This window comes from Molothrus aeneus, chromosome 2 (genome assembly GCF_037042795.1).
Source record: "Molothrus aeneus isolate 106 chromosome 2, BPBGC_Maene_1.0, whole genome shotgun sequence".
Taxonomy (NCBI): domain Eukaryota; kingdom Metazoa; phylum Chordata; class Aves; order Passeriformes; family Icteridae; genus Molothrus; species Molothrus aeneus.
In genome coordinates, this window is record NC_089647.1 from 88,156,937 (window position 1) to 88,183,222 (window position 26,286).

General features: G+C 36.6%; 1 long non-coding RNA gene across 1 annotated transcript in view; it reads left to right on the plus strand.

The window, feature by feature from the left end:
- Nucleotides 1-202: 202 nt before the first annotated feature.
- Nucleotides 203-26,286, plus strand: part of LOC136553606 (uncharacterized) — a 105,022-nt gene continuing 78,938 nt past the window's right edge. Inside the window, exons 1-2 of the long non-coding RNA XR_010783189.1 lie at nt 203-282; nt 21,456-21,609. This is a non-coding gene — a long non-coding RNA (uncharacterized lncRNA). The remainder of the gene's footprint in view (nt 283-21,455; nt 21,610-26,286) is intronic.

Consider the following 26,286-nt stretch of genomic DNA (forward strand, 5'->3'; position numbering starts at 1 on the left):
AGGTATAGATACATAGATAGATAATAAATACATATATATCAATAAAATATACATAAATGCATATATCAAGCTGAAATTTCAAGACAGCATAGAATGGTTCTGTTAATTTGGGGTGTTTATTTTTAATGTGCTAATATATAAACATTTTAGAATGTTTAATAAATTTCTTTGACTGTTGACTCTTCACCCTGGTTCCTGATCCAGGCTCACTGGGACAGAGCAATGATGTCAGAGAAGGACAGTCACATCTCTGCAGACTTTGAAGAAGCAGGTGACATCAAGGTGAGGAGCAGATCATCTTCCTCAGTGTTTGGGAGCTGTCTGATGTTCCTGGGAGGACAGTCCTCAATGCAAAGTATATTTTGAAGAGCTAAAATTATTTAGCAATTGAAAGCAAACTTTTGAAAACCATTTTGGAATTTGGGTTTTTTTTACTTTTCTGTTGGAAAATTAATAGGAAAAAAAACAATCAGGGAAGGAATTCTTATGTCCGAAAAGTTTATGTTTCAAAATATGCTTGCCAGCTGGTGTGACCCTAGGCTGTTTTTGAGCCTTTTCTCCAGGCACTATCAGTTGTTTTGAAGGCTGATATAGAGCTACATGTGAGGCCTGGAGACAGAGAATTGCAGTGCCTACCTGCACCAGCCAACAGTTTTGGGATACCTAAAAACAGGACAACTCTTGAGTCACCTTGTGCATTATACTTTTTTGCCTGTATGCACCAGTGACACTCAGCTTTAGCTTTCTTTTTAGTTCCTAATTTTCCTTTTTAGTTCTACCTCAAAACATAAGCATTTAGAGGTGAAGGCAGGCACATGTTACTTTTACCATCTAATAGTGATTAGTCAATATAAGGTACAACTGCTCCTGCTAATTTTCCCTTGAAAAGCAGCAAAAGCAGGGTCTGGTGGGAATCTGGTGGGAATGCCCACTGACTTATCCAATCTCTTTTCAAGACAACAAAAAACAAGCCATGAAGGTGAGGAGACAAATTTTTGAGATAGCTACAGTTTGATACATACAAAAGTTCTTGGATTCTGAAAGGAAAAATAATTTCCCTCCAGACTAGTGAGCTTCTTTGTAGAAGCCACTGTAGTACAATACTTTTATCCAAGCAACACAATGTGTCTTTCTCCAGAAAGCCTTGAAGTAGAGTCCTAACTGAGAGGTTGTAATAAAAATGTAAGTAGTCATGGGATTAGAGGCAAAGTTCTTTCCTGAGTTTCAATCTCATTAAAAGGGAGAAAAAATAAAGCTCAGGAAAAACTGAATTTCAAGGTAGAAGAGGGTTTAAAACCAAACCTTGTTCCTGTAGACTCCTTTCCTTTGAGCTGGGTCTGTAGCACATGGTTTCCAATTGCACTGCATTTGTTTACAAGGTTATGTATATATGTGTTATGTATATATGTGTTATTATATAACATATGTGTGCTGATTTATTATTTTTAATTTTTTATCTATTGCACCTTTATTACAATATGATACTGTTAACAGCCATAGAGGAAGAAATTAGTTAAATTCCTGACATAGCTAAAAAGCATTGAATTTTTTTCAGAAACATTTATGAAGTTCCTACATTACAGAAGTTCAGAAGACTGCTAGAAAAGAAGGTGGTACTGTTTGTACAAGTATTCAAAATCTTAATAGTCAAAAGTACAGAATAGGAAGATAGAGGTAGACTTTGTAGAAGACAGCATAAAGCTGGGCTTTATTTCCTGAGAGGGGCTATGAAATACAAGTCATTAAAACTTTGTAAAGGGACAGTATAACTTTTTAAAATGAAACTTCATAGTAACACAGTCAGAATTAAAATAAAATGTAAATTTCATGCTTATGTGCCTTAGAGAAAGATACTAAGACAGAAGTTAATAAGAGAAACTATTTGTGTTAGCATTCATTGCAGTGAAATACCATTTTTTGTTCCTAACTTAGAGTTATCAAGGAATGTATTATAAGTCTGAGGAACATCATTTTTCGTTACATATCTGCCTTTTCATATGATAAATATCTTTTTAAAAATGTATGTAAGTTATGCTTGTAAATATCCTTTAAATAACCTTCAAGCATTTCTTCCATATATTGAAGATAAAGGAGAAACTTGATTTTGATATTTTCCTGATTTTAAATGACATACAGAAAAATTTGTATATATTTTATAGTTTAAACATGTTTAAGCTTTACATTTTCTTTTAATGAGGACATTAGAAGCAAAAATGACATGTGTTGTGCAATGTTGCTGCCACAGAAGTAGAAAAGAGAAGGAGTACAAAATTCAGGATTTCTGTCAGCGATAACTTGATTATTTTGGTGATTTGGATATGAACATTACTAATTTTAAGTATAGCAGAGCAGCAGCTAAAGACAGGAGGATACTGCCTTGGCCCTGAGCAGGCTATCAGAGCCACTGCTCTCAGTGGGTGTCCCCTTTGTATGCAAGAAAAGCCAGGTGAACTTCACCTCCCCACCCACATGAATCTCTACACCACTGGAAATGGGTGACTAACAGAAAAAAAAAACTTCAGCAAGAAGCAGGGCAAAGAGGGGAAAGGGCTGGAATGAGAAAAGGAGCCACCATAAGATCTGTTCAGCAAGGTGTGCCTTACCCACCAAACCCAATTGCAGGTAATGCAACAGCACAAACATGAATCCAAATTTTTGAAATATTTATTGGAAAGGCTACTTAATGTTGTTCTTCTCTTTTAACTTTCTTTAGAAAATTGTAGTTGACTAGAGCTAATTCCACTTAAAATTATGTGATTTAAAATTTAATTGAAGAAGTCATCCACAGTTATTTATTGATAGCAAAAGATTCAATAGATATGTTTGTAGCTCACCCCATTGTAACAGAAGGTATATTTAAATCATTCTTTATGAAAATATGGGGAAAGCAAACAGAATTTTTAAATAAAATTTCTTTAAGTCAAAATAGAAGCTATCTCAACTTATCACTTCATGAAACAACTGTCCATGTCCTTATTTTGTTTTTTTTTAATGTAGATTATGCATTTAAACTTTCTGGGTTCAATTGTTCAACAAGTTCTAGAGAACAACTTAGAGGAGATGGGAGAGAATATATTTTCTCTCCCTAAAATTATCCAGTCAAAGGTGGTTGCAACAAACTTCCTTGCCCATCTTTAGAAACAAAAATCACCTTTGGGCCAAGAAAAAGAATCTAAAATTCCAGACCCTGAGGAACTGATTGAGAAAACTCATAACAAGTGAAATAGGTGAAAAAACCAACATTTCCCAAGTGTTCCAGAACTAGTTAAAAAAATTTCTGTGTGTATATAAAAAAATCTTGCAAAAACATATCCAAATAATCATGTCAAATATAATTTCTCATTAGCCTTATATAGGTAAAAATGTTTAACAACACTAAACAATAAGGTATTCAAAATATAGAACATCTAGTTTAATGCAGATTAATTTTTAACAAGAATTCCTATGCAGTAGGCAGATAGTTCCCACATTCCATTGTGATTGACAAGCCTGACATATGGAATAGTTCACAAATTCCCAGGTGACTGACAGATGGAGAATAGAAAGGCGGATAAAGTTGCCTAGAGAGCTGAGGACGATTTCATATTCAGCGGTTTTGATCAAAAGGATTCCAGATCTCACACTAAATTTAGCACCGCTGGCAATTAGTGCATGATTTATTCAGTCCTTTCATTTGCTGGTTGACAAATGGAAAACAAGCACAAAATTAAAAATAAGTTTATTTCCAGCATTTCGGATATTTAAAATGTGTGTGTCTTTGTTTGCACATAAATTAACATGAGATGAATTTATAGTGAGATTAAATCTGAAATGGAGATGCAAGCAATAAATAAGAGCTTTTTTATGTATCTTTCAGGCAGAACAGGTGTTTGAATTAAGAAATACTAATATGTTTAGCAGCATGACTCCACCTTTAGCATTAGGGAGTTGATGTTTCCCTAAATTTAGAATAATCTTTCCACAATTTAAGATTCTTTCATAAGCTTCCAGCATAGGTGGCCATCTGTAAGTCAATACTAATGCTTTTCAGACCAATAATAATAAGGAAAAGCTATCCCCATGCTTTTTGAACACAATTGAAGAACTGCAATTTTCCTACTGATGTGTCTGCATAATTCTTACAAGTGGCAGTTAAACACAAACAAAAAGCAAGGGAGTCTTCCCAATAGTGGAAAACGTCATTATTTATGAAAAATAGAAAGGAAACTCTTCAGATCCACTAGCAAAACTTGTTGAAGCTAGAATCCAATTTCTCATTTATTTTTCTGACTTTGGAGTGGAGAGTCATTTCCTCCAAAACAATTAATTCATATGAGCCTTCTGAATAGAATATGGCAATATCTCATCCAAAAAATGGGGACCACAGCATGGTATTCCACTCCTGGGGCAACCTATGATCTGGGAAATTTCAGGTGTGCTTTCAATGGAGAAAACAATCTATAAAGACTAATAAGAAACGTTCATTTCTAAATCTAATGCTGAATTTAGTGAGCTTGTGCTTATTCTGAGGGATAATGAAAGCAACATGAAATTCTGGGTACATTTTTTAAAACCACACGTACTGTTCAAAATCATTTGTGGAAATACCATAATTTGCAGCCTATAAGGGTGTAAGCCTGTAAGTCTTCAAAAGTTTACTTTTTGCAACAAATAGAGAGATGTTAAGCTAATCAGAATGAAAAAAAAGCCAAAGAAAAAGCTGCTGCTCTTGGTGAAAAGGTGTAAACTACTGACGGGAAATGTTTTAAATCCTGAAACTTAGAGAACTGAGAATAAAACCTGCATACTATAAAATTTAAATTTAAAAACATAAATAATTTAAAATTATTTTATAACAGCTTCTACTATTTTTTTTCTGGCTACAGAAACCTGGAAGTAGTAGCAGGCAGTGGTGCAGTGTAAATCTGTAGTACACCTACCTCCTAAGACAGAAATATATTTCCCAAGCCTCTGTGAAAACTCATTGCTTTAGGAAGTCATTGAGCTAGCATGACACCAGCGTAGCCCAGCCTGAGGAGCACAGCACACTTTGTGCTTCCTTGCACTCAATTTCCCATCTTTGCAAGAACCTGTGGTTTATTATTACCATTTTCTCCTCCTCTGGATATCTCTTCTTCACTCCCAGCAGCAACCCAAAGTAATTCCCAGGCAAGCAGCCTCCGAGCAGACTTTTTTTGCTTTTACAGAATTCCCCTTCCAGTGCCCTTAAGCACTAGAGCAAAATAAAATCATTGTCTCTCCATAAATGTAATTCTCCTCAGATTTTTTGCACCTCTGAAGCACAATATGTCTCTCAGCTCCTCCCCTTCCTCTATACTTATTTTCACATTTAAGAATAAAAAGAAAACAACAAAAAAAACCACAAAACCAAACAAACAAAAACAACAACAACAAAAACCCCAAAACAAAACAAAAGAACACACCAGTAGCTGTTGCATTCACAGTACCTACAGCTATGTGGCCTACATAGCAACTTTTGAGTGAATGTGTAGAATACCCATATTTCTTGGGATGAAGGAGAACATCTCACAGAGAAAATACATGTGGTAGATTGTCCCTAGCTAATCTAGGAAGATAGAATTTTTGTCTGCTCATATAAGTTATGGTATTTCCTCTGTCTATTCCAGATCCTAAAAGACAAACATTTGATTCACTGAATCACTGGGATTTACACATATCTAAAACTTACTTGGTCCAAAATAGTTTTCTTCTCCTTTGGGGACAGGAGAGAAGGCAGCAGGAATTAAAAGGGAAGTACCATGCACTTACTAAACCCTCCTAAGAGGCTAAGAGCCCGGAATATCTGCTCCACTTGGGAAATGTACAGAGCAGAGCTGAATCGCTGTTCTCTCCTCTATTGCATCTAAGCAGCAAATGTCACCATCTTTCCAAAAAAAGGCAGTCCTGCTTTTATGGGCACAACCATGAAGCTGCCATTGTGCAGGAGACTCTAACTGATTGGTAACTCTATCACTGTTTTCCAAGATGTGCCTGTTTTGCTCTTTTCAGTTTTTCTTCTTGTCCCTCTTAGGTTTTTCTCTTTTTCTGACAGACAGGAAGGCAGCGCTTACTGGTGTCTGCTAAGGCAACGTCTCCTTTTACTACACAGCTACACAGACTAAAGACATGGATTTAAAATGTAAAGTGAAATTCTGTAAATTCAAATTATTCCAGGCAGGTTGCATCTAATCCAAACACTGGATTTTTTATGCTTCTGTCCTGTGGTTACTAGTGCTTCAACATTCTTCATTATTCTGTGATGAGTGTTGTTTCTTGCTTTGTACGAGTATGCTAGGAATAAAGTTTTGCTGAACTGGAAGTGGAGTTGATCCAACTTTCATCCCTTCTTTCTTGCCACCATCACTATGAGTGGCAGTCAGAGAAATTAAGGAGTTCCCAATATACCCATTATGGTATTTTTTTTCATTTGTGTTCTTCATTAACTAATTTTTAAATCCTTGAGTTAAAGATCTGTCTTGTTCATCTTTTACTGGTGAGGCCCTGCACCTAATGAGGAGGTCATGATCACACCAGAGCTGGCTGTGAAGTAATAGAGGAATCAGAGAGGCAAAGAATTTGTGTCCTTGTAAGTTGCCTTCCCGGCACTTGAGTGAATACCGATAACCAAAACTTCATTTTTTTCTTGCGTAGTTCAGATAGTTCATTTGGTGAATTGTTTACTACATTGACTGTTTTCACATGGTATTTTTTCTTTGCCATGACTACATGACTAAACTTTTAAATAAGATACTAGGAGAGTAATTAAGAGAGTGAATTCACTGGTAGCAAAAAAATCAGATTTGAGTCACATCTTCATGAATGTGTCTTTCATTATTTGACCAGCTGGAGTTTATCACCATCACTATTTTATCCTCTGCTGATTTTTCACTTCATCATAATGTTTTGGTTAAATTAAATAATCTTCTTTCTGGGCCAGATTCTGCTTTCAATTATGTTAGTGTAAATCTAGAAGAACCTCACTAAAGGGCAGTATAGTTATTTTTATTTATTCCAGTGTAACACAAAATGGAGATTGTCTGCTCTACATGTGCTGCTAGGTCCCTATATTATTCTTTAAAATCTCTTTATTTGTTTACAGACACAGCATTTTTCCCCAAAAGCCTTTATCACTTGCTCTGCCTGTGTTGTAAGGAAGGAGAGAAGTGTTCTTCCCTGATATTTTTTTCTTAGCCCTTTTATTTTTCTCTCCAGACACTATATTATGTGTTTAACTACTTAATATTATTTCCTCCCTGTCCACCCATCTGTTTATTTTAGTTGCTTCTTCCTCTTGGCTGGCTTCTGTATAGACTCTCCCCATATGCCTGCTAGGAATGTGAATGAATATGATTAACAAGCACTGAAATGCACAAATAAGATCTTGCTTGAAACTCTGTTTCAGGATCTGCGTATGGTGGGTGTTTCAGACCGTGTCTGCTTCTCAGCACATTAAATATCCTGAACATAGGTGTGCAGACAAGAGCGAGTCCACACGATGAGATGGTGTTTCCTTGCCACTGATGAGTAGGTCTTGTGAAGTGATCCTTTCTGCCTAATAACCCTCTTCGTGCACTGTAGCAACAGTGGCTAACAGCTCTGCAGAGAAGCATGTGCTGTGCATTTGCATCTGTGGAGCAGATACGCAGAGCGGAGTCCTGCCAAAGCCTCTGGAAGTGTCACATCTTACATGGGTGTTGCAACTTCCTCTGCCTCTGCACAAGCCCTACCGCTGCTGAATTCTTCCAGAGCTCTGCTAGCTTTTACACATATAATTTAATCCAGTGTTACTTCTCTGCATGAAAGTACCCTGTGGAGTTCTGCTTACCAAGGGCTTCCTGTTGTATCAGAGGTTGCAGCAACATGCCAGAGACCTTCGAGTCTTTGTGACAAAGCAACAGGTTGAGAGAGCTGAGAAATTAAGACTGTGTGAAAAAAGATGGCAAAGATGAAACCTACCAAAGCTTAGCATAATGAGTTCTGTGACTGGGAATAGCTATCATCTCAGCAAGTTATACAAAATAAATCCTGAACCCTTGTTCCTTGCTTTCTGAATGCTCTATCTGAATAATCATAAGGCTGATTTTCTGAATTTTTTAGCTGTATTTAGTAGATCTTTCTCAGCTGTGGGCAATCACAAAAAACCCACAAAATCTATCCCAAAAAGAACATTTTCTGCCAGGTAAGGGGAGCTTCAGACCCCAAGCCAACTCCCTTGTTTCTGCATTAATACTCAGTCAGCAGATAGCTGTTACACATGATCTTTCCATCCCAGGAAATGGCAGCGCTTGTCTTTCATACACTTTGAACTTATAGCTGGACAAACGTGTATAGACCAAATGGAAATAATATGTATTTATTTTTCAGTTTGACCAGGAATTTGAAAAGGATTCATTTTCAATTGGCCTGAAAAATCTGTTTGTGGAAGTGCTGCCATAAGAGGTCAATTCCTTGATTGTTCTGGATAATGCTGGAAAACCTCTCTACAAGTAATTTTTGGTGGTTATTGATTTACATTTTCATAGTCAATATATTTGGCTGTGATTGCATCCTCTTTGTGCTTGAACTCTCCAAGTCTGGTTTAATCTTACTGGCACCACTGCTTATTGAAAAAGACCTTTAAAAGCAGCTGCTGCAGAGTGCTCATAGTAGGAAGCCCAATCACAAGGGCCACAGCCATCCAACAGCAACAGAGAAATGGTGCCAGCAGGCTCATGACTGCTCACTGTTTGACTCCACAACTTAAACAGAAATCCAAAAACATAAAATGTTTGGCTATGTTGGAGGGGACAGTGCATGTATTTCATAGATGTAAAAGGAGGTAACTAATAAAAAATACTGTGTTCCTGAACAGAATAGGAAGTGAAATTAATTAAACATACTATTCACTTATGAATAAGTCCTATGTGTTGATCAAATTCCAGAATATGCCCAGTGAAAACCTGGCAAAAATCCAGAATTCAGTAGGACCTCAGTTCTCCAAATGTGTGTGAGTCTGAGTAGGTGTAGAGCTCCGTTGACAGGGCTCCCAGCCTGCTGCACAGTATGGACCTTTGGAAAGAAAACTTGTGTGCATCTGAGTATGTGTAACTGGCTACATATTTGGAACCCAGATTTTATCATTAATAATAAAGTCAGAGCTAAATGGTTGGTGATAAGTTGCTGAAATTCAGAGGAAGAAATTTGAAAACATATGGTAAGATTTGGTTGAAATCCAATGAAATAAAGTAATTGAATTTTGTACAAAGGCCACAGAAGGGAAATGGAAAATGTGCAATGATAAATTAATGTGTGGCCAAGGGTTGCGTGTCTTATCCAGCAATATATACAGTAGAAAGTAAAAAAGTCAGTGTAGATAAATAAAGATGAGAAAAAGTAATTAAGGGTTGAGACACAGGCATATGTGAGGTATAAAACACCCAGGTATGAGAGAGATCTGGAAGCATTAGAAAATGATTTTCAGAAAAAATTACGAGGAAAGCAAAGGTGAAAAATGAAATGAGGATCACAGAAAAGTTTGGATATATATTAAGGCATTTTTCAAGTATCTAAGGAATGGGAGGTCACTGAAGGAGGCAGCAGTGCCTCAAAGAGAATAGAAGGATAATTTATTGAGAGGTAGACACTTCAGAAGAATTAAATGTTTTCTTTGATTTATTGTTCATAAAAGGAATGGAGGACATATGCCAGGAATAGACAAATACCAAAGGAAAACAGGTTCATGCCAGAATTAAAAAAATCAGAAAACTTTGGCATAGGTTCTCAGCTGATGAAAATCTGCCGGGTTCCCTTGCCCTCAACAGAGCCAGTTAACCCATTAAGATGGTTTGGAGACATTTATCTCATATTTCCCAGCTCTACATAGAATACTTTACTGAAGTATACAAATGGTTTTATATTCTCTATTTTTCTTCTTTCTTTTCTCTGATTTGGGTGGTAGCTTGTTGCATGGGCTTCAGAGTAGAATTTCCATTCAATAATTTTTTTCACTGGATGAACTAATGTAGAACTTGAGGATGCTAGCTATGTTTGATGTATATTGCTTTGTATCATAGTTCTGATGATAAGAGGAGTAATATATAAATAGAGAAAAACAGCCATACTTGTTTCAGACTGGGAATGACAAAAATGAAGAGACTATTTTGGCCAATGCTAAGGTATATGATTTATTTGGTACAGAATATGTTTTCCTTATGGCATTTTCAGTACAGGGACTGACTCTGTAAGCCTGCAAGTTTGATAGTGTAACACTTCATCTGTGAGCAGTGAGACGTGTGACGGTGGAGGAGCAAGTTAGAAGTTCTGTAAAAGAAGATTCCTGTGTGAATTTAACAATTTTTGGTAGCACATTTAATGAGTCATCATACTGACTCGTAGGACTTCAGGATTCCATAGCCTGTCAGGATCAGACATACTTCAGTACCCTCTGAGAATCCAATGGCAGAGCAGTTCTAACACAAAGTTTAGTGTAGTGCCATGTGTGCAGCAAGAAGTGTCTTATCTTCTTTTTTCCATCAGTCCTGCTGCTAATGTTGGATGGAGATGAATCTTTTTCTTGTGACCAAAATCCTGGTTTTTTTTCTGGTTTCCTTCAACATGTTCATTTTCACAAAGCTCTAAACTTAGCCTTCCACTGAAAATCAAAGTGCTTTTCCACATTTTCTTGTTATCATTTTGGTGGATCGCCTTAAGCAATATATTTTCATTGAGTAATAATGATTAAAATCCTGATGCCAGCGACACCTTATTGCCATATGGGAACCTGTGGAAAAGCACTTTGTGTTGACACCTGGGTCAGGATTTTGCAGTCGCATTCACTGGGCTGGTGAGGAGCAACTTGAGCAGGGAGGAGGAGAGCAGTCCTAGAAACCTAACCCAGTTACTTCCAGTCTTGTTTTTCTCCCTTTAGGTAGTCAGCAGGAAGGCAATGACAGAGCTACCTTGCTTGCTTCCATTTAATAATGCAAAAAAAATGTTGTGAACTAGTAAACAGAGTGAGCAAAAAAAAAGTGTTCTGCAGATGAGGCATTGCCAGTAACAAAACGGAAATCTACAAGCCAAATTTTTTGTGAAAACATTTTAATCGTTTTCATACAGTTCTAAAATTAGCCCCAGTGACAGAAGACGAAACTTAGTTAATGTATTTGTAGCTCTAAGGTGTGCTGATTTATTTATGAACAGTGAATATTTTATGAAGTTGAATGAGTATTGCAAAAAAGAAGATGAATATTCACTTCAGTTTTAGAAATGGGTTGTTGTGTTTATGCCTTTTCTATGATCACTTTCTATGAACCTTCTAGTGATTGAAATGCAATTCCCTTGAGCTGATATCAAACTGTACTGTCTGAGGGCACTCAAGGATCGTGGATATAAAACTCAACCTGAATGAATCACATAAAGACCTGACCCCATCCATCTCAGTTAGGATAAGGCCACATGCAAATGTACTGTGACTAGATTTGGAAATGTATTTTCTTGCAGAATGCTGTTCATTTATTTTCTATTGAAAAAATCCTATTTAATCAGCATAAAACGTTTTGAGTAAGGCAAGTTTATTCCTTTAAAAATTTAGTTTCAAGAAAAAAGAAGTCAGTAAGGTTGAAATATTCTGGTTTAGCACTTTTAGAAGGCATTCTCATTTTTCTAAACTTTTGAATTACTTCCCATGTAAAAAATATTCTTCATATATTACCCAAATCAGTCACATATAGGAAAGAAAAAAACAGGTAAGAAAAAAAGCTTTTTTTTTTTTACTGCAATACATTTGAAATAATTACTTCTCCTGGAAGTTTCAGATCTTTCAAGTCCTTATTAACCACATTCTGTCTTGTACACTTTCAGGAATTTTTTTTTAAATTTTTTAGGTACAACATTGGTATTCAAGCTGGTGAATATGCTCTCCATATATATGGGCATGTGTGTGTGTTTCTGAAAAACCTCCCAGACAAATCTTTGTGACAGGATGTCAGTCAGAGCGTAGTGTTTTCTTCTTACTAGATCAAATATTTAAAGGTTTTTCAGATCAATAAAGTAGAGGCAAACTCTATTGAAAGGGCTTATAGGTGAGAATTATTTGAAGAATGGTTATGGATGCTTTTTCAATGAATTAGGATGTCCAAGAGAAGGCCTATCAGCAAAGGAAATTTTTGGTAACAAGCATATTTTTTCTTCAGCACACTGTTCACAAACAATTATATAATTCATCCGACTCAAACGTTTTTCTCCCAGTGCACCACTTTCATGCACCATAATAAAGGACTACCAACAGTAAAATCATAGACAACAAATATGTCCATTTGCCCATACCATGCTAAAGTCACGGTCAAATATCAGTCACCCTGGCATTTATCAGTGTGAAGAGCTCAGGCAGTACTGTCCAAATACATTTTGCTGGAGTTCATGTTGTTTGGGATTTGTTTCTTGACTACTTAAGGCAAAGAAAATCTTTGCACAGTCCCTCAGTGCTTTTTAACAAGGAGAATTTCTAAAATTACTTGATTAAACCAAGGTACAGGAGAAAGTTAAAAGTGAGAAGCACACAGGGTTAGATGTTAAACATAATGTGCACCTAAAATATATGCAAAAAAAAACCAAAACTGCAGCCTGTCCTTAAAATTAAAAAATGAATTGAAGATCCTTGTCATAAACAGTGGAAGCAGGGAATGATTCTGTATAACAAGGTTGTGGAGTTTGTCCCTCCAAGCCCCAGAGGAGCAAGATTAGCAGTAACAATCAGGCTTTGCCTCTTATCTCACCACCAGAGATGGTGTTTCTCTAGCTCTGGAACAAGCTGGCCCTTCGGTAAGGTGATAACTAATCTGAGATTTCAAGATTAATTTTTCTTAGCACCTTTTTTTTCAAAGTTTCCTACACCATAATTTTCTGTGATGCCCTGATAAGGACACATCACTACAAAAGGAGTAGGCTGGGCTTCTTCAGTGTAGACCTTCAATTGAATCCCTATTTATGATAAAAATAGAAAAGGTGCTCCATGTGTTGACCTTGGCTACCAGCCTGTTACTCAGTATAATCCTGGCAGAGACACCTTACTAGATATGATCATCAAAAAGTGGATTATGTAGCTGAACTCTGCTCCAATACTGAAGCATTCAAAATCTATTTGGAAAAGTGTCAGCAATATAGTGTTCATATCCACGAGAAGCTCCTGGCAGGAGATTCTTCACAGGTTATTATGCTACCACCTGAAACCAATTGCCTGAAACAAATAAGTTCTTCTTTAAAACACCCTACTCTGAATTCTCAGTAGGTATTGGAACTAGTTTAGTAGCTTTATTCAAACTACCGTATAGAAACAGAAAACATTTATTTCTGGGCAGAGGGCTGCATGAGATTTTTGGTTAGTTGCAGTTTTGGTGGGGCTTTTTAGCTGTGCTTTAGTAATGAAAGCTTTTAAGTTTCTTTAGAAATGACTGATAAAGTCCTGTGCATGACTGTATTTATTTAATTTCTGTGATATATCCATTTATAAGACAAAAGATAAAGTTTTAATATAATGATACATAGCTGTGGTCAAGGTTCTTCATTAATTAGAAATAGAAGGGAAGCTAATGGCATGTTCACAACATGCAGTGAAATATGTTTAATTAACATGGAGAGGCCTCCAAAAATAGTATCTAACTGAGCTAGCTCCAAAAGCAGTAATATTGCACTTACTTGACAAACCACTTAAACTAATTAGCCTTGCAATGAGATGGGGCTTAGTAGCTCAGTTATATTGTCTCTCCTCTCCAAACATATTGCTTTTGGGGCCCAGCAAGGGACATCACCTGGCACTGCTTTTCACCCTGCAGCCCTGCTCCCACACTCCCACTTGCCTCCTGGGTTGTGCTGCATTCTCCACTATGTGTACTCTGCATGCACCTGCCCTCTCTTCTCTTTTGGGTACAGGGGAAAACACAAACACGTCCCTCATCCTCCTCAAAAATAATCCAAACCCAAGATCACAAGATGAACTTCCCGGATGATCTTTTAAAAGAAACAGAGTAAAGTTAATGTTGTCTCAGGGGCTGACTATGCTGATATTGTCAAATTCAACATGTGTTTGAATATTTAATATATTATTGAAAAAAATCAGCTATATTTGGTCCCATTAAAAAAAAATAAAAGTAATGATAAAGGCTGGACAAAAAAAAAAAAAAGGAGAAAGTATAGATTAGGGATCATGGCTTGTTATAACAATTCTGGAACAATATTCCAGACTTATAATAGCAGCTGCATAGCTTATGGGTCAATGCAGTGAATGTCAATGCTTCACAGGCAATACCTGTCCACTGAAGGCGTGGTTTGGTTTGGTTTGGTTTGGTGTGTAGTGAACATGCTGCCTGCTTTTTGTGGAAGCAAGTGGCTAAGCATGTACATTTACAGCAGCACTTGCTTTGGAAAAGTGAAAGCACTACATTTTTACAGTAATCCCAAATTTGAATAAGTAGCACATATAGCAAGGGAGTTAAAGTGTCTTTGTTTAATCTAATCACATTGCAAAAACAAAGTAATGGTTGTGGGTTAATATCCTATTTAATTTAATGTTTTGCCAGAGAGACACAGAGGTGTCATCACATATATAATATGTTACAAAAGAGAAATCAATAGAAAGACTTATGAATCCCCCAAAGCTTTTTCAGTTTTCTCCATTTCAAAAACTTACAGAGCAAAATTATTATTATTATTATTATTATTATTATTATTATTATTATTATTATTATTATTATTATTATTATTATTATTATTATTATTATTATTATTATTTATAATTATAATAATATAATGTATTCTAGAGCTTTGTTATTTTTAAAGTAAAGAATTTGTTTTTGTGAAGATAGCATGTTTGCCAGATTTCATCATTCAGTGGATTTTTAAATCCTAGTTATTTGTTAGTCATAGAAATGATGGCTGAAACTGAACCATTGAGACTCTGGGAGAACACCATAATAAAGTGAGTGAAACATCTCTAAATATAAGGAAAAATGATTAATGTATTTATTTTCTTGAGACTAAACCAGAAGTGAAAGTAAATGGTTTTTGTTAAAAAAAAAAGAAAAAAAATGGTGACTTAATCTGAGAATCCCTTGGGCATGAGAACTATGACTCAGCTGGCTCCTAATTTGATGCTGATATTCAGAAAATTACAGACAGAACACCACAGCCCTATCAAAAGTGTCCATCTCCTCAGCACTAGGTGAAAAGAATAAAACTTTTTACAGTGTTTCACAATAGGATGACAGCTGTCACCTCTACTTTGTGGAGGTCTGTCTTACTGGCACTTGTGAATGACTTACTGGTTAATACTTCTGATTTATAGGCAGAGAAATTAAATTAGTGTAAGAATTATGAAAACAGCACACTTACACTATCAGAAAGATAATTTGAGTAAGAAGACAGGCCATTGGGTATATGAATGACATTTTTGAAGGTATTTTTGGCATATTTGCCCAAACTGTGAGCTAATTTTTAGTTTGAATAAGGACATAATCATGGGTTAATTATAATTAGCATACTTCTCTTTTGTAAGTAATGTCTCCTGCATGCATAATCTGCACTACAGTTCAAAAAGTTTGCTTTAGCAAATGAATTAACATGTAGGGGCAACATAACTCAAGACTTCTAAAATGCAAAGAGACAGATACATTCACCAAGATGAGCACAGGCTAAGAGATTATTTTACCCAGGTTCTATCTCAAGTTTTGCAGTATATGTTGACTCCATTATTAGCTCAGATGGGCTGCTACTGTTATCGAATGACGTGTTTTATAGATATCTGGCTGTGTTGGGGAAACCACCAAGCTGAAGGCCAGGGAAGCAGAGATGCTCTGGTAACTCTGATAACATGTGTGGGATTTTACAGACTACGTTTTGGTGACACTTGTGGCAGAAATTAAAATTCCAGGTAACACAATTATTGTTGTGAAGAACAAAATTGCACAAAGTGAACTGCATCTCAAGCTCAGGAAGGATCTGAGGATAGAATTGCTAAAAAGCAAGTTACTGCAGAAAGAACACTAAAGAATGTGTTGGAGAAGAAGGTGGTAGTTCTTGGTTTCCCATTCTAACTCTAGACTGCAAGTCAGAAATATCTCAAGAGAGTAATAATTAAGAAGAACCTAAAAATTTTCAAAATTCATTGTAAGATATAAGAGTAATACTTAAGTAGAGCTTAAGACATTCAAAATGCATTTTAAGATATTGATCACAACTTTCAGGCCCTGGAAGTTTTAGACAAGTGAAACAAAGGGTCAGCTTTTCAGCTGACTACCCCACAGCACACTCTTGGGTTACATTTTCCACTGAAAACAGCATGGTGAAACAAAGGAATTGTAGAATACTGAAATCCTAGCTATATCTTAAAGAGAGAGTTCATTGTTTATTTTGTTACAGTACTAAAAAGAAGGAAGCTAGAATAACATTACATTTTCAGTTTTCTAGGTTTTTACTGAAGTTTCTAAGCTATCAAAGAGAAAAGTCAACTATAACCGACAAAGAGGTAAAGAAATTACTGTATACAAGTAAACACATATCAGCTTGATACATTTTATTTTGAATTCTCAAGCTCAGATTTTTCTTTATAAGCCTACTTAGAAATCCAAACAGCCAGAAGATTTTAAAGACTCATCAGATACAGTTTGCCTGTGTTATTTCTGAACTCCCACATATTTTGAAGGTACGGTTTTTTGTCCAACACTGAAACATTTTTTTCCATCGTGTTTCTGTGTGTGTTTTGAGTATCACATAGACTAGTGGCCTTTTTGGAGCTGTCTTTCCACCTGTACTTCAATCTCCTTTGGAATGAACAGGATTCTACACTAACCTTTAAGCATACAGAAAAGACATAGCATGGAATACAGAAGGTTAATTTTTTAGCCAAAGATTACTGCCCTTTGAAAACACTGCTTTTTTTCTTTAATCTGATATTAATTTTATCCCTGACCTTGCTCCTGAGATCACTTATTGAGAGCATAAAACAAGAATCACTCTTTGTCATCTACACTGTGATCTTTGAGTTAAACTACTTGGATGGGGTATTCACATGGTATGGTTCCATAGGGTTTATTAAAGGAAATTGTCTTAGCAAATATGTCTGTTTCATTTGATTCTGAGGAATAATTGGTTAATGAGGGAATGATTACTTTGTTCAGAGATGATTACTGGAGAAATGTTTGGTCCATATGTTGCTGAATAATGTGAAATTCTCCAGTGAAAGGGGACAATGATTAGAAGAAATAAGATAGCTGGAGAATATATTCCCCAAAGTGTTACACTAGTATTTGCTAACAAGCCAACTCTAAGGATAATATTTCCCTCAATAGGCATGGAAGTTCAAAATACCACATTGGTTTAAACTGTTTCTTTCCTTTGCTTTTCTTAGATCAAAGAACTGCATCTTCCTCTGATAAACAATATGACTATCACAGCTGTTTCTCCCCTTAAACATGATGTTAATTTGTTATTGTTGTCTTGATGGACATATATTAAAACAACTATATCTTAAAATTAATCCTATGACTCTCTTCTGCTAATTAGTTTATTTTACTATAGGAATTGAGTGTCTTGACCCTCTGACATACATGCAGTGTTCATGCATGTGCACATGCACATGCACACACACACACACAGAGGCACATCGTAGCTGGTATGCATTGTAATTCTTATAGTTAATTAAGAATATTCAAGTGTTTTGATTATCCAGAGTCATTTTCACTTGCTTACTTAAAAGTCTTAGTTTATTGCTGAAACTTGGCGCGCTTGCTTGAAATCAAAAGGTGTCTTTTTCCTGAATATAAAAATGGCTGCACACCTCCAGAGATTAATGAAATGTAGGTAGGTAGGTAGATTGATGTGACACCATTTGCGAATTAACAGAAGATACTGAAAATTTCAAAGCTTCCAAATGCTAAGGATCTAGTTCAGTAATATGTTCAAATGGATGTCTGACTTGAAGCCTGTGGACAGTCCTACAGAAGTTTATGGCAGGGAAGACAGGCAAGCAATACAAGATTGGAGGAGGGACCCATAGATACAGATCTCTGAACTTTCAGAAATGCTAGATGCTTGACTGCCGCTGATTTAAACTGGAATTAAACAGCTCAGTGCTGTTGAAGCTGCCTCTGGCATCTAGCTTTCAGCTTCTGCCAATTACCCTGAAAAGTACCTTGGACCAAAGTGACTTGCCCAAGGTCATACACAAATATGTGTTCTCTTTTCTAAAGTTGAAGGACTGTTCAGTTGCTATTTCATTTTAAAAAGTTATAAATTTAAAAAAATTTTTCTGTCCATTTCCTTTTCATCCAGTTAAGTCTTTTATCAGCTCTGACTACAGACAAGGAATTCAAAATTCCACTTCATGATGTCTGATGGAAAATTTCTTGTTTTATTTTCTGTAAGCAAAGTAGTTACTATTTGCCAGTTCAATCCCCAGGTTGATAGCTTTCATAGAGTGGAAAATAAATGTGAATGAAACATCTGTCAACACTATTATTTTCTAATAACATTAATAGGCAGATGCTTTTAGATGACAAAGCAAAGTGTATCAGTTCTGATTTGTTCTTTTGTCCTAAGCTGAACTTGTGGTCATTGAAAAGTACCTACCTAAAAACATCTCAGTATGAGCAATAATTCAGTAATATGTTCAATAATATGAGTTCAGTAATATGAGATTCTTCCATGTAGAAATGTATCATTGAGGCCAACTGCTCACAGAAAAAATGTTAGTGCATTGTCCAAAAACATACTTGTGTGGAGGAAGGTACCCTCTCCATTGGCAGGACTGGTAGCTCAATCTACATATAGTTTGCACAGAAGTACTGTGCCAATTCAATTACCGTCTGATTAATGAAGTGTAGCAGGTTTATTTCAGGGGTCTAGCTAGCTATTAATTAGCATATTGGGGCCTATACTCTACTGTTTTGCCCTGATATGCTTTGAAAAATCCCAATGCAATTAAATAAACTCTAATATGCTTTAAATAGTTACTTGAGAAAACACATTCAGATTTTTTTAAAACCCTTATGGGATTTTTAAGCACATCCAGATTTATTGTAAAGCATCTGAAGTTCTTTGTAAACACTATTGTTGTGTTGGTTTGTGCTGTTCAGCAAAACAGCATTCCGTTTGCCTTAATGGAAGACTTCCTCTCACACAAGAAGCTGGTGTTATTTCCTTATGGTGCTCTGGAGCAAATAATGAGGTTGCTGGTACCCCCAAATCCCACTAAAGTTGCTTGCACTTTTCATGATCTGCTTATTTTTTGTTGGAGTTCTTCTCTTCTACAGTCTTGTAAATTTTTATTTTTTTTCTCCAAGATCACTGTTAACAGTGGAAAACGGGAAAGCTTGTTAGCATAGGGTTTGAGGTCAGGCAGTGGAGAGTAGGAAGCACCACATTGCCTAAACTAGAAGGAGCTGAACCCTTTCTACCCTGGACAGTAGCACAGAGAGCTAATAAATGCACTATATGTTCCTCAGGTCAAAGGGATTGTCTGAGCAGGAGCATTTCAGCGCATACTGATCACAAGTGAGCTGGAGAGATGTTTTATTCAGAGCATTAACTATTTAGTATCCTTGCAGCCTGGGAGATACAGGAGTGTGAGACCAGTTAACAGAGATATGGAAATATTGGTTAGATATGTCTCTTATTTATAAATTTTAGTACTCCTCTGACTTTAAATAGTTTCATGGCTTCCAATGTGTCACAAGTGACTTACTCAGCTCTGTATCCCATGTACTTCATAGACCAGTTTGTTTATCCTCTTGTCTTCACCAATCCCTTCTGTTTCACCCCCCCAGAATCTTTCTCCCACTTCATCTGGATCTCAAAAAGCTCTCAAATTTTAGTCTGCTATTCTCCTTTGTTCTCTGCATTAACACTTATAAACCAGTTAAATCCCTTATCCCCCTTTTTCCTACAAATAGCAAATTAAAACTTGTTTTGCTCTGGAGGCCTTCTTTTGTTTGCCCACTCACCAGTGATGCCTGCGTGCTCCATTGCCTTGTGTTTGCTCATGCCTGGCTTAAATCCTGTGCTCTTAAAAGCGCCTTTTTGCCTCTGAAGAAGTTTGTGGGAGCTGGGTCATCTTCTTTAGACCAAGTTTTGGCTTTTAGTGTTCAGACTTGTCTTTTTTGTACCAAAGGTTCTGCTATTTACAGTTCTGTCTGAATACACTTTAAAGAAACTCCTCATCTTCCCTCAGCCACAGTAAAAAATAGTTCTTTTGTTAAACAGGATTGCATTAGAAGGCTCTGTATTACATATGCCAATATTATCCCATCTTGTCTAAAACATATATTAAGGAATGATTATTTTACATCTGCATTTTAATGTGCTGTTTTGCACTCACCAGCCAGCAGCAAGTTACAGCAAGTTGCACAATCATCTGCTCACCCTGTTCCCCTACCCTGGGGAGTGTTGCTATGAGGGTTTGTGGACCCAAAATCAAGCAAGCTTGTATGAAGAAGCTACCAAAAGTAAGGTACCACTGCAGATCCAGTACGCAGCAAAGGGCATCTGAGAGTAAGGCAAAAGGCAAGGTTAGGAAAGGTTGCTGATACCTAGGTCCCAGGGCAGCACTGTAGACCTTCCCAAAGGGCTCACATCAGAGCAAGACAGAACCAACATGCCACACTTCTCTTGGTATCTTCCTTTTCTTGACCTACCCCTTTTTTTTTTTAATTATTTTGTCATTTTCACTGCTGTTATCCTTGTATAAAAACAGTCCTGAAATGCACCTGACAAACATCTTTCTGTGCATTCTTGTAACTGATGGAGACAACTCAAATGCACCCTGAACTCTAGGCACTTGCAGAGTGCTTTTGAATCAATAGAGTGATTCATGTGCTTAAATTCAGGCACATGTTTCATTACCTGGCTGAACCATGGCAGAAAAGCCATTCACTTAACATTAGGGTTGTTTTGTTTTAGAAATAGCATGATTAACTTCCTGCCTTTGCTATTTGTATGCAAAATGTAGTATACATATTTTGCATAACTGAAGCTAAATACAAGGTCATAACTGTGCTTTAAATGGGCATAAAGTGCTAAATAACCTGGGTTTAGGGGTGATTTCTATGGGTGATTATTAAATGAATGATTGATTGACAGGTTGGTCTAACAGGGTGGCAGTGAGATGATTGGATAGCCCTGTTCCATTACAAATAGCACTCTCACCCTCCTTTAGCCCTGTCTTTACCACACTCAAGCACACCCCTTTTACGAGGTGGACATTGAACTATCTTTCCACAGTGTCTCCAAATGGTACAATGAATGCATTATGTGACTATTCATTGCAGCAAAGTTACCACATAATAATTTACAATTTTATGGAACTGCTAGGATTAGCTATGTATCATCTATTTTTAATACACATCATTGTGGTATTGGAGCAATAATGAATGTATTTAAATAAATCAAAAAACCCAAATGAATGCTGAGTTGTTGTCAATCACTTGCAGATGAGCCTACTCTGGTGAGAAGATATAATGGAGAATTTTCTGAGAATGATTTATTGAGTCAACCAGCATGACTCTGGAACAAGAGATACCTTTCCAGCACAGAGCTACACACAGAAGTAAAGTTTAGTGAGAATACCTACGTGACAAATCTGAGGTAAATTTTTGTTTAAAAGTTTTATCTAGATTTTTTGAGTTACAGTGCAGAATGAAAAAAAGCAAAACTAAAACAACCAAAACTGGACAGAATAAAAACGGTACCAAAAGCAGAATCAAAAGGGAGCATATTCATGTCTAATTTGTAATTTACAAGCAATGGAGATCCCTGTATCTCTTATGCAAATGTGTTGATTTACTGAGTTGAAGGGAGCCATTGCTTTGTCCTTTGAAGGAAAAAAATTACCCAGTTTCATAGGAAAGAATACTAAATTTAGGTTTGCTGCATTCTCTTTGTGTACTTCTTTTTTGCCTTTTATTTGGAAAGAGTTACTATCTGAATTTATATCATAATCAGCTACCTTAAGGTAATAGGACATAAAATAACTTTAAGTAATGAGGTTCAAGAAACACAAAATATTTTACATAATGCTTCTAGTCTTGCAGAGAAAAATGCAGTTTTGTTTGAGAGGGTTGGAAGAAGCATGTCTATTTTCTGGGACTGATAATAGAACATTTCTATCTCCTGAGCATTTGACTTCATGCCACCTATTCCATATGTTCTGAACTCAAATCTAAGTAGGATTAGACTGGGTCAGTTCATGGATCAAAGCTCCAGGGGAAACTTAAATGCTATATACAGGAAACAATATTGATGATCTAACTTTTTATTGGGCATTATTTCAGTGAAGTAGCATGTCAGATTTGTCATGGGGCCACTCTGCTGTTAGAGGTGCTGTTATAAAATGACATGTAAAGATTTTATGATCACTCAGGAAAAAGTGTCAGGCAGATATAGGTATAGATATAGATACAGATTATATAGATATTCTACCCCAAGATAATAATTTGTCTTTTAGTTTCAACTGGAAAAACAATCTTTATTTCAAAACTATCATATGATCATGATGACCATTTTTAAAAGCAGGCCATATTTCACATCAGAAATACTTTTCATTGGTGCTGGTTTTATTTATTTACACAGTTGTCAAAGAACCTGGTCTTACAAACTGATGCCATTGAATGAACATTTGGGGTTAGAATATAAAATTGCACTAAAATTAACAGCTCTCTGCACCAGCCTCATCTTTTACAGATGTAGATCAGACTGCAGTTCTGGAATGTTCATTTTTAAAGAGCTTGGAAGTAAAAAACACTTTCACTGAAACTGCAGTACTGTCACTGAGCAGTGATGGTCAACACAGGAATGCCTGACGATACAATGCCAGCTGTCATCTGAAATTGTGCATTTTTGGAATCTTTCTTCTGTGGAAGTAATTGATACCATTTGCACAGAAGGACTTGGAATGGTAACCATGAAGTGAGGAGAGAAGAAAGCCTTTGAGATAACCCATATCCTGAGAAGTGACCTACTCCTTTTACCAGTAAAGATCGTTAGATAGGTATAAAAATCACAAAATACCATTAAACAAAGCTGTTCTACCTCTTGGAATGAATAAGTTTACTTCCTTCCCAGTGCCTGTTGTCCTGTATGCATAGCATGACAATCCAATCTCTAAGAGCAAAAATGAAAATTGAGTAAAAATTAGTGTTAATAATGAGGGTGTGGTTTTACAGTTTCACTTTCATTGACTAGAGCAGCAGAGTGCCACTGGAGATCTTGAAAGAAAAACTCTTCACCTGTCCTCTGCTTAATTAAAATACATTAGATAAATAGATTTATTTGAGGGTTTGATGTTAAATGAAGATGAATGAAATGTTTTATGGAAGTCGATGAAATGTTATCTACTTAAATAAGCAATTCTGTTCTACCAATACTTGGCCTCACATAGAAGAAACTGTCTTATTCCTACTTAGTTATGAGCAGTATTTTACTGAGGCTCTCTACAGTCCACTATAACATTAATTTTTTCAGTAGCTGGGAGCAGGCAAACCAGAAAAGAGCAACTATTTATAAAGGGTAGCTTGAGGTGTTCCACAGCAGCCAGGTGATGTCAAGGCCTGTGATCTTCACTTCTTGATAAGGATTCCATGCATTCTGGTCTTGCCCAGTCAATGCAGACTGCCAGCAGATTTTGCCCTGTGGAAATTGAGTCTCCAGCTCAATCAGGTCATGAGGGGTAGCTTTAGATATTGTTGCCTACAGGTGTCTATCCTCATGCTATCAATCCTCTAAGCCTAAACAAGCCTCTACCAGTTTTGCCTTAGGTTAGTGACCTAGAGGGCCCTAAACTGGTGCTAAACGGGCCCCAGTACTTTTTCAGCCAGTGAGGGCTGATGAGGTCTATCACATAGCTATCTCAAGTCCTTTTGCATAATCAAATAATTTTCACTGGCTTCTTATGAAAAGAAGCCTTCCTCACCTCAGACATTCCTGGAGCTACAATTTATCCCATAGGATTCACACATAATTTCATTGGCTATCTTGGACTGAAGTGCAGTTGTTGCAGACTGCTTGCAGAAGCTCTAGCTAAGATTAGCATATTTTGGCACATGGTGTTCCCATGCCCGTGAGACACAAAATTGCTACTTAATCCTTCATGGTTTTGGTTTTTTTAACTCTTCAGAATAAATTTTAATGTTGTTCTTTATGATGATCAACTTTTCATCCAGCATCCCATACTACTTCATTTGAATTAATTAAGCTCTGGTGGTAGAAATGCTTATATAAAAGTTAATTGACCATTGCAGTTTGGGTAGATATACTAAAGGATGAATCCTCTCTGCCACAGTGCCAGGGTTTATAAATATCATATATACAGGACGGAAGGGAAGAAACAGGCCCACTTGTGGAATATGCTGAAGAACTATTGCTTTGTATATTGCCCTATATCTCTCTTCCTGCCACAGTTTATATAAAGTTCCTCTATAATCAACTCCAGTTGTTGTCTGAAGAGAGGTTGTTATCTCATCAGGTCTGTTAGCACTCCATCTTCTCTGCTTCTGTGTCATCAGAAAGAGCTTAAAATGAAATCCCAGGTTGTTCTTACAAGTTTCTGAATCAGTTCTGCCACTTTCCACTAAAATTTGGAATAGAGTTATTGTTAATCATGAACATTTAGAGATGACTGCTAAATGGTTTAAGGAAATTATGTTTTGTTTTCAGTTGCTAAAAACAGAGAAACTCCTAAATTGCAAAAAACAAAGAATGCAAAGCATGCTAGTGACTAAGGGGGTGCAGAATTTCACTCCCACAGCCAAGCCCATAATAGTGAAAATTTGTTCTCTTGGCTCTGGTTGAGTTACCAACTTGCATTCTGGATCAGTCCATGCATCCTATTGACACTATGAAGAAGAAGGGATTATTGTCTTGACATTTTCTTCTAATTTTTCTAAAAAGAAAATAATAATTTGTTGCTTGTCAGTCTTTGCCAAGATTCAGCTTAGAGAGAATATTTTATAGCTGAGATATAAACCTCTGAAGTAAAAATGCAGACACAACTTTAAGTACAGTGTTGCAAATGCAGAGTTAAGTAATGTTAATCTATCAATACACAGTATGTGCAAACATATGTTTATAGACAGAGAGACAAGCATGTATAAATGAGAGGATAAAATCCCTATTTCTCATTTGGTGCTATGCAATTTCTATCAATTTAGAAATGTGTTATGATTTTATTTTAAGCTGACATACTGTAAATTGTGCTTATTTGAGAATACTTACTTAACTCTTAGGGTTTATAAGACAGAAAAGGAAGATGTCTTTGGAAGTCCTCCAGTGACCTAAAATGAACTAATAAATAATAGAAAAATGTTGTCCTTTGTTTGGACACTTTGGAATGGTTGTCATCTTTAAATCTACACCTAACATAAAAATAGGCTTTCAGTGATTAGGATTTACTATAAAATCTGCTAAATATAGCAGAGGTTGCTTCTTTAGGGGCAGGCTGTATATTATGCTCATGTTAAAAGAGAAATTACCAGATCTCTAGGTGAGGTATTTTAGAAATTTGGCAGATGGCTTTACTTTGTATTTGTGGCACAGAATTCTGTTCTAATTTTGTGTTTGATTGGAATATTCAACAGCTTCTGGTGCTACTAGGACTTGCTATCTGAAAGACAGAGTTTGCAAACTATAAATATGAACTTTGAAAATATATATCCTAGAGTTAGTCCAGTAGATTGTGTTTATAACGCTCAGTTATTGGCTGACTGATGCATTTTGGCCCCAGACCAAAAACTGCCCGGTTGAGCAGTGCCTCTTGCCAACTGGGAAGACAGGGCGATATTGGGGCAGGGGTTAATATTAGGAAGGTTGGGTTCTGACCAGCTACCAGTCTTCTCCCCTCATGGTCCCTCCAGCCTCAACTTCACTTCCCTTGGCCATATGGCCTCAACTGTCCTATTTATTCCCAGCTGCTGATTTGTTCTGCTGTGGAACAATTCCATTGGAAGACAAGAAAAGTTCTGTCTATACGAGCAAGGGACTTCAGCCTCAAGTTTATTCACAGCCTGGCTGGCAACCTACCAAACAAGGCGTTGGTAGGTTGACTTGTGCCACTGTTGTCAGCACTAAGGGGAGCCCTTTTCCTGTGGGGAGACAGGGGAGACATTTTCCATCTGTCTCCTCAGCTGCTCCCACCATGGAGTTCAATGGAAGCAGAGCTGAGCCTGTACGGAGGTGCGGGCAGGTGGCAGCAGTGACATTGCCTGCAGCATTGGCCAAGGTGAGGGGTGGATCTTGTCCTTGTCCTCTTTCAGCTGTTTGCCACCAGCT